Source organism: Schistocerca nitens, chromosome 3 (assembly GCF_023898315.1).
Source record: "Schistocerca nitens isolate TAMUIC-IGC-003100 chromosome 3, iqSchNite1.1, whole genome shotgun sequence".
NCBI lineage: Eukaryota > Metazoa > Arthropoda > Insecta > Orthoptera > Acrididae > Schistocerca > Schistocerca nitens.
The window spans coordinates 601656140-601665509 of NC_064616.1; positions in this window are offsets into that span (position 1 = coordinate 601656140).

Here is a 9370-nt window from a genome sequence, read left to right on the forward strand (position 1 = left end):
TCTTGATATATTAATATGTACTGATTATGGCTACAATACCAAGGAAGACTTAGGAATGAGGAAAAACTCAAAAGAAGTTAAAGACAAGGCAGAAAAAATTAATTTAGAGAAGCATGGTGTGAAGAACAGTAACATAAATGGCCGATCCAAAGGTGAGGTTGTACTGGGAGAAGAATACCATGCATCTTTCAATGTGTAAATGCTGTTTAATCACAGTGCCTCACTTGAAAAGACTTTGTCATGTGACAGACAGTGCATGTTTTACTCATTTATCTATTTATTACAAAGTGTTTTTCTCAGGGCAATACTGCTATAGGTCTTTAAGGTTGCTGTGTTAGGCCATCATACATTGAAATTTATCTTTATTTCTTTATTATGAAGCTTTTTGCTTCTGTAGGGGGCTTGACACAGGTTGTGTAGGTGCATGGTAGAAACTGAGTTGGAAACATTACATGTAGCAACTGTTGCCATTTTGAAAGATGGCCATGCAACTCCACCCCTTCATTTGTCATCTGTTTCACAATACCACAGATATTTCCCAGTAAGACACTACATTTAATGTATGATTTGTACTTCCAACTTATTCTCACACTTCTTCATTTTTGCAAAACTTTCATTGTCTTATTTGATTAATTCTTATGGAACCATTGTAATATTTAAGTTTCTGCCTGCTCCAAATACGTGCCACCCTGAGCAGTTGGACAGTTCACCCCCCCCCCCCTCTCTCTCTCTCTCTCTCTCTCTCTCTCTCTCTCTCTCTCTCGAGCCAGCTCTGATGCAAATCTAGGAATCAGTCAGCAGAGGATTTAATTTGCACGCAGTCCTACAGTTTTTTCTGTTACTTGCTACTTATTTCACCTTGCAATGGTTTGTTAATGTGAAAAATGCAGAGTTGTACTGTGTTTTGGAGTCCACATTAAGCTGTAGGTCCACTAGTAATTGTGTAGAGAAGTTTGAAGGCCAGAGGAAGACAGTGGCATACTACCTCCAATATGATCACACCCAAAAAATCACTGTGGTGTTGAGACCAGCCTTCAAATGGAGGAAGGCTCTCCTTACTGTATGGGCAATGCAAGGAAAATAAATTAAAACTTCTTGTATCTTTTGATCTTTTCTGTCCTTATTTTATTGAACCGGGTAACATTTCACCAATATAGTGTTTCTCATCAGCTTCATGTTTCACCTTTAATGTTATCATTGTGTAACAATCCCCCTCCGTCCTCCCCCCATCCCCCCCCCCCAATCTCCTCTCCCCCATGACACTATCTGGTGATGGCATGAGGTCAGCCACACCAATTTTTGGCACACCATTAACTACGGTGAAATTTAGGAAACATAACTTTTTCTCCTTATTATAGTCTACATTTATGATATATTTATTCTGTCCCCAATCCCTTCCTTCTTTTCCTTCGAGAGAGAGAGAGAGAGAGAGAGAGAGAGAGAGTGTGTGAGTGAGTCAATAATGTTAGTTGCCTTATTATACAACCATGGGGAAAGTTCTGGGCTTCGGTCAAGTAAAACTGTGAGATCTTTCCCAAGACATGGTGTCAGTAAATTAGCAATAACATTGTAAGATTTACCCAGTTGTGTATATTTTATAATGACTTCTATTCTGTCACACAAGAATCAAATAAAAGAAGATAATAAACAAGGCTTTTTTTTTTCTCCATAGTGTCAGAAAAATGATGAATGCAGAAAACCAGTAATCTCATTTACACACAGCTTTTTGTAGTGGATAAGAGCTTTGTGGAACTTATTAACTTATGTGGTCAACCAAGAGTTTCACCATGTTCAGCAGGTAGCTCAAGTTTCATATTGTCACTGAAAGGTAGCATGTAATATTAATTTCAGGGAACTCCAGATGCAAAAGATATTTCAAAGTGCAACATAACGTCCAGTGATAACCATTCCTATATTTTGCAGATGAGATTTGTCACAACATTTAAAAAGCAGTACCATTTATTTCGATTAATGTTCCCACTGCCCCAGATAATCTAAAATGTTTGAACAATTTTTTAATTGTGGGAGCAGGTTTAAATTTAATAATATTTTCCAGCATGTAATTGTGAAGAAGCTGGTAGCTGAGACCACAGTGTCACTAATTGTAGCTTGAGGTACAGCAACAGCTGTTGAAGTATTTACTGAGCAAAGATAATATAGGATACAACTGTCTAGGTGTGGACAAAACACTGTAAAGACAGTTGTGAGGGACTGCAAAATTCATTGATATTGGGTATTTTTGTTGGGTATAAATGAAATGCTATCATATATCCAAAAAGCAGGACTACTTCGTACAACTTTCACATTAGGGAAACTAGATTTTAGAGGTGAAAATGTCAAAAAGTTAACTTACTTTTCTTGTCTTCATTCACCAATGTCTTATGGCATTGTATTCTGTGGAAACTTGCTATTGAAGAAGAAAGTGTCTGTTGCACAGAAGTATGTAACAAGGATAATATGTGGTATTCGCTTCATAAACTCTCATAGAAAATTGTTTAAAAAACTGGGTATAGTGACAACAGCCTCACAGTACATTCATATCCTTATGAAGCTTATCAACAATCAATCACAATTTGAAAATGGTAATTATATTCATAAGTATAATAGTAGTAGCAGAAATTACTTAACTATCCTCCACTAGCAGTTCGTGTAATACAGAGTGGAGTAAGGCCATCTAGAGAAATCTTTGATTATTTACCCAACCATGTAAAGAATTTAATAGATAGTAAAATTAACTTCAAGCATATAATACAAGAGTGAGTGAGTGAGTGAGTGAGTGTGTGTGTGTGTGTGTGTGTGTGTGTGTGTGTGTGTGTGTGTGTGTGTGTGTAAAACTGACCTGTTTCATATGATAGTCAGAGATTGACAAATAACTGAACTAAACATCTGAAAACCTTGGGAGAGAAATTCTACATTTTACATTTTAGATGACATACATAATGTGCATGGAGAACTGCACACTGCAAAACCCAATGTCCACTGGTTGCTGATGAACCAGGCAGATGACCACAAAGATGACAGTATGCCTCAGTCATTCAAACCATTACACAGCGACCTACCATACTTCACGGTGGGGACAATGACTGGTGGTAGATCCCTGACATAACAGTGCATATCCAAATCAAAGCAGGCCACTTCTCTATCACAAAAAATTCAAAGTGATATGATCCGCAATAAAGGTCCATGTCATTATGTACTGGAACAGGCAGTTTTCTGGTAGCAAATCTCCATCTGTTAAAGAATGCCTTGGGTGAGCAATATAAAGTTCAGTGCTGATGTCAAAGTCGGACAATAGTGGTTATATGCCTTCTCACAGAACCCTAAGAACAGAACATTTTTGAAACTCATGCACTGCTAGGATCGATGTATCCAGAGACTTAGTCCATATACTGAAAAGCAGGTCTAGTAGTAGTGTAAACCTTTAACTTTTTTCAGTCCAGTTCATGTAAACTTTAACACACATTACTTTTGATTCACACTTGTACTTACTGCAGGACATGTCAACATTGTTGGTGCTTCCTTCCTTTTCCATTCTCTGCGACAAAAGCCAAGTTGTTAATTATTTTTTGCATATTTGCTTTGTGGAAAAATCATCAAAATAATCTGTGATTGGCATGTCTTTCGTGACATGAAGAATTTGTCCTTAACTTCAGAATATACTTTTACTTTCTCATTAGACAACTGAGAAGACAATGTAAACACTACTTTCTCATTAGACAACTGAGAAGACAATGTAAACACACTTCTTTCTGGTTAGACATGGCTCTCAAATTCATTACTGAAACTACAAAATGGGAGGATAAATCAAAATTTTGCAAACAGAATCCTAATGTGATGAAATTACTTCAAATTAAATTCAGTCAGCACAAGATCATAATACTAAAAATGGAAGAAATTTTGTAATCACCATTTTTGAACATAGTAAAAATTTCACTCTAATATTTTCTGTTGTCACTTAATTTTTAATTATTTTTCTGCTATGGAATTTCATAATCAATTGTGTTGAAACTCAGATGGATTAGATGGAAATCAGACTCCATCAGTATCATAACTAGCATATTTAAATTTCCACAAAATTTGTTTTTTACTCTATTGGTCCATTAAGTAAGTACACAAATTAGACTGCATGCCCATATTGGTACCACGTTATATTAAGGGCTTGTTATACAAATGACAGACTGTAATCTAGAAACAGATGAAACCAGTAGAGAACCACTATAACACCATCAGAGCATTCTTCACAAACTCTTATATTTGCAAGTAAAGTGGAGTGTAATTACTAAAACTATTCTCAACAAAATAATGTTGACAGTGTTCTGGTGCATAGTCTTCAACCACTGAGTACTCACATTCACACTGCCCTCATTTGTGAAATATGTCCTAGTAAGGCATTAAAATGCAAAAGCGTGAGATCACTAGCACATTTTTATACATATGTCAAATACAGGGTGTTTCACATACGACACAAGTGTTTTGCCTACTGTCATGTGGGAACCAATACCAGGGAGGCCAATGAGTTAGGAGCTGGCTCAGAAGGAAGTTCAATAAAACCTTTGCACCAGTTAGCACTTTAATTGGTATGTCAGTAGGATTTGCTTACATAACTGTGCACAGACTCAACCTGAAACCTTGCAAAGTAATGATTGTGTGACCAATTCCAGTACTGCTGCTCAGTGTCAGTATAGCAACTGGCTATTGCAGTCTGTGTACAATGGACAGATTGATCATGAAATGCTCTTTTCTTTGGACGAAGCATTTATTGGGTACGTAAATACGCAGCAGAATTGACACTGCTGTTCTGAAATTCCTGATCAGTTACATCAAAAGTCTCTGCATGATGTTAATCATGAGTGTGGTGTACAATTAGTGCAACACAAATCACTGGACCTGATCTGTTTCCATGAAACTGCAACTTCTGATGGGTATGTGAACAATATATTGCAACCTCTTTTTCATGGAACTAATGACCAATGAAAACACCTACGGTTATTTCATGCAGGACAATGCAACAGTACACACTACCAGTTGACCTATGTAAGTATTACGACATGTTTCTTATGATGTGATAGTTGACTGTCCTCTTTCCCATCTATAAATCTACCAGACTTTTATCTTTGGCAGATGTTATAAGATATGTAGACAAGTAATCCCGGTACACACAATGAAAAAGATTGGTCCAGTTATTCATATTCACATCACATGGAGGCTCTTTGTAATTCCACCATTGATTCTTTGGGAATTAATGTACCCATATAAATGCTGCCACGTTACAAGAAAAAAAAGCAGCATTTCAGGATCAATGTCTCCATCATTCACAGACTGTAATAGCCAATTTCACTGCGAACATTGAGCAACGATATCTGAATGCACTGCCATTATTTTGTAAAGTGTCAGCTTGAGTTTGTGCAGAAGTTACTGACGCACCAGTCTGAAGTGCCAAACAGTGCAATGATTTTCTTGAAATTTTTTCCAAGGCCACTCTTAAGATGTCTATTTCAGCTACAACTGATCTTACATCTGCCAGGGTCTGAGGAATGGCCCAGAGCATCACCATGATAGGCGCCCGCTCCTCTGGTTTTGGTTCGCACATAACACTGGACACAACATTTGCACTGCATGTGAAGCACTCTATATTTTATTAGTAACTTTGTTGGCACATTTTCTGTTAATGTTCTCACTTTCAATAGCAATTTCATCATGATTGACAAATTTAAAGATAATTTCAGAAGTACTCCAAGGGAGTGTCACAAGGCCATTAGTATTTTCAACTTATATCAGTGGTATAGTGGATAGTGTTGAAGATCCCATGAGGCTATTCATGGACAATGCTGTCATCCATAAGAAGGTTACAATGCCAAAAGGCTGTGGTGAAATGTGGGAAGACCTGAAAAGGGTTGAGATTGTTGTAGGGAGAATCTTGACAAAATGTAACCCATCCACGAAAGAAGTGGGTTTCAAAACACACGTTCAACCTTTTCTTGAGTTCTACTGAGTACTGTCAACCCTGAATGTAAATAAATGTCATGCATCTTGCATATAAAGACAAACAGATCTAATACTGTTAGATTACACTATTGACAACAAATCTCTAGAAACAATAACTGTCGAAAAATACATAAGAGTAACTGTCCAAAGCAACATAAAGTGGAATGACAACATAAAACAAATATCAAGAGAAGCAGATGCCACATGGAGATTCACTAGGAGAATCTTGACAAAATGTAACTCATCCATGAAAGAAGTCGCTTACAAAACACACATTTGACCTATTCTTGAGTACTGTTCATCTGTCTAGAAGACTTACTAAGTAGGATTAATAGGAGAGAGAGAGAAAATTCAATAAAGGGAGGCATATTTCTTCATAGGAGCATTTACGAGCGGGTACCCAAAAAAATCAGAATAACATTGCCGTGGGCAGAGCTTGTGTAGTGCACATTTCTGTTGCTAGGTGTGTATAGCACAGCTGGTTGCCAGTTCAGTGTCATCTGTGTTGTTGACCTGGCTTGTTCTGTTCATCTGCAGTGGTTGTTTTTACTAGCACTGCTTTGTTCATGTTTCACTTTTTACTATGGCAAGTTTAAGTGAACAACATGCAGCTGTGAAATTTTATTTTCTACTCAGTAAAAATGCTGCTGACACTGTTTTAATGTTGAAAACATCTTACCAAAATCACACTATGGGAAAAACTTAAGTGTATGATTGGTTTGTTCAAAAATGTTCAAATGTGTGTGACTTCCTAAGGTACCAAACTGCTGAGATCATCGGTCCCTAGACTTACACACTACTAAAACCACCTTAAACTAACATGTGCTAAGGACAACACACGCACCCATGCCCGAGGGAACCTCTGGCATGGAGGCGCCGTCTGAGTCATGACATGGTGCCTCTAACCATACGGCCACTCCCCGTATGGCGACGGGTCGATTGAGGACAAACCTCATTCTAGATATCCGTCAACTGCCCAGATCAATGAAAACATTGAAAAAACTTGAGAGCTTGTGCTCACAGACCGTCAACAGACAATTAATCAACTGTCACAGAATAGTGGGTTATCTTGGAGCTCAAATCAGCAAATTTTAATGGAAGATTTGGAAATGAAAAGGGGTTGCTGCCAAGTTTGTTCCTCAGGTTCTGACCGACAATCAAAAGGAACGTCAAGTTGAAACATGTCGTGCTTTCAAGCAACAACTTGAAACTGATCCAGATTTTCTGTCAAAGGTCATTACTGATGATGAGTCATTGTGCTACGGTTACAACCCAGAAACAAAGCAACAGATAAGCCAATGGAAGATGTCATTGTCATCCTGCCCAGAAACAAATGTCAAGTCAAATCAAACATCAAAATAATGTTGATTTGCTTTTTTGATGCCAAGGGTGTAGTTCATTTAGATCTCGCTCCCTCAGGTCAGACCGCCAACCAAATCTTTTATCTGGAAGTTTTAAGAACATTGCACAACAGTGTTCATCAAAAAAGATCTGATTTGTGGCAGACAGGAGACTGGTTCTTCCACCATGAAAATGCACCTGCACACAAAGTTATCTCTGTTAGACAGTTTTTGGCCAACAGTGGCACGGTTCTGCTGCCCCATGCAGCTTGCTCCGTGCGACTTTCTCTCATTTCCACGCATGAAAAGGGGCATGAAAGGACACTGATTTGACAACATTGAAGAAGTCAAAAAAAAAAAAAAAAAATGAAGAGAGGAGCTGTCGGTCATTTCTAAAGATGACTACAAAAAATGTTTCGAACAATGGAAGCACTGGTTTGGAAACATATTGGTTGTAATGGAGAGTATTTTGAAGAGGATAAGGTTGTTTAGTAAACAATTTGAAAATATACAGCTTAAAAAAAAAAGATAATTCCCCCCGTGGCAGATGCTACAGGAGGGGCGCTGTACTGTACATCACATAAGGAGAGGTTTACAGTTGAGCTTTCAAGAGCTCACATTCCGAGAAGAGTCGGGCTACATATTACATACCACTTGTGAAATGATCATGACAAGGAAATAAGAGAAACTGGATGTCATATGGTGCTTTACAGACAATCAGTTTTCCCATGCACCATTCATGAATGGAACAGGAAAGGGGGGGGGGGGGGGGGGGGGGGACACTGGTACCAGAAGTACCTTCCGCCACACACCATAAGCTGGGTTGTGGGCTGCAAATGTAGATGTGTTCTCTTTTATACAATCTATTAATTTGTCTTGAGACTATTTGCTACTAATTTATTTGTTGCTGTTGTTGTTCTGATGGTGGTCTTCAGTCTAAAGGTTGGTTTGATGCAGCTCTCCACACTAATCTATCCTGTGCTAGCCTTTTTGTGGTGTGTGTACGGTAAGACCTTTGGTACACACACCATCAGATTATTTGACTTGTCGCTCTAACGATGTAGGCGAGTGTCAGCAATATGTCTCGTGGTCTTATCGTGGTGTGTTTATCTTCTGCCATTAGGTCAGACGATAGAAATGCCACTTGCACGCTTAGAGTAGCAGATTGACGGTGACCAACTTTAAACAGAACTTGATTAATTTTCACATACATTTATTAAAATAATAAAAAGGCATAGATATTACGTAACTTGATTCTGGATGCTGTTTACAATTGACAATCTGAAGTTCCTTTGGTCTTGGTACGTTAATATTATTCTCACATATCTCTGATACTTGACAAAGTGTCTATTCATTTCTCTTCATGGCTATGTACAGGAATATGATAATCTTATTAGGTGCAGACTGAAACTTGTAGTGCTACAACGATGAAAATTATTATTACGATGATGTCAAACCTTATTTTCATGAATTAAAGAAGTATTCATGATATTAAAAATGTAATTATAATTTTATTATTTTCATTTTTGTGCTCAGTGTATCAAAGACTTTCTAGTGCACGGAATAAATTAGCATTGTTTGTACTACGAAACTATATATGATTGTTAAGGGTTAAGCAGGTAATAATTTGATGTAAGACATTTTGTTGAGTCTTAATTTTGTTCTCGTACTGGTCGGTAGAGAAGGAAAAGTTCCTTAATCGATGTGAAGGTGTAAAGGCTGTAAAAAGGAGAGAGAGAGAAGGTAAATACAAGTTATTCCAAACAAATATCTCTAAAGTGTAACGTCTTGTGATTTCCTATAACTAAAAATTGCAAGGTCTAATCTGAGCCTGTCCTGAATAACAGCGAAGAACATTTATGTTATCATATACACTCCTGGAAATGGAAAAAAGAACACATTGACACCTGTGTGTCAGACCCACCATACTTGCTCCGGACACTGCGAGAGGGCTGTACAAGCAATGATCACACGCACGGCACAGCGGACACACCAGGAACCGCGGTGTTGGCCGTCGAATGGCGCTAGCTGCGCAGCATTTGTGC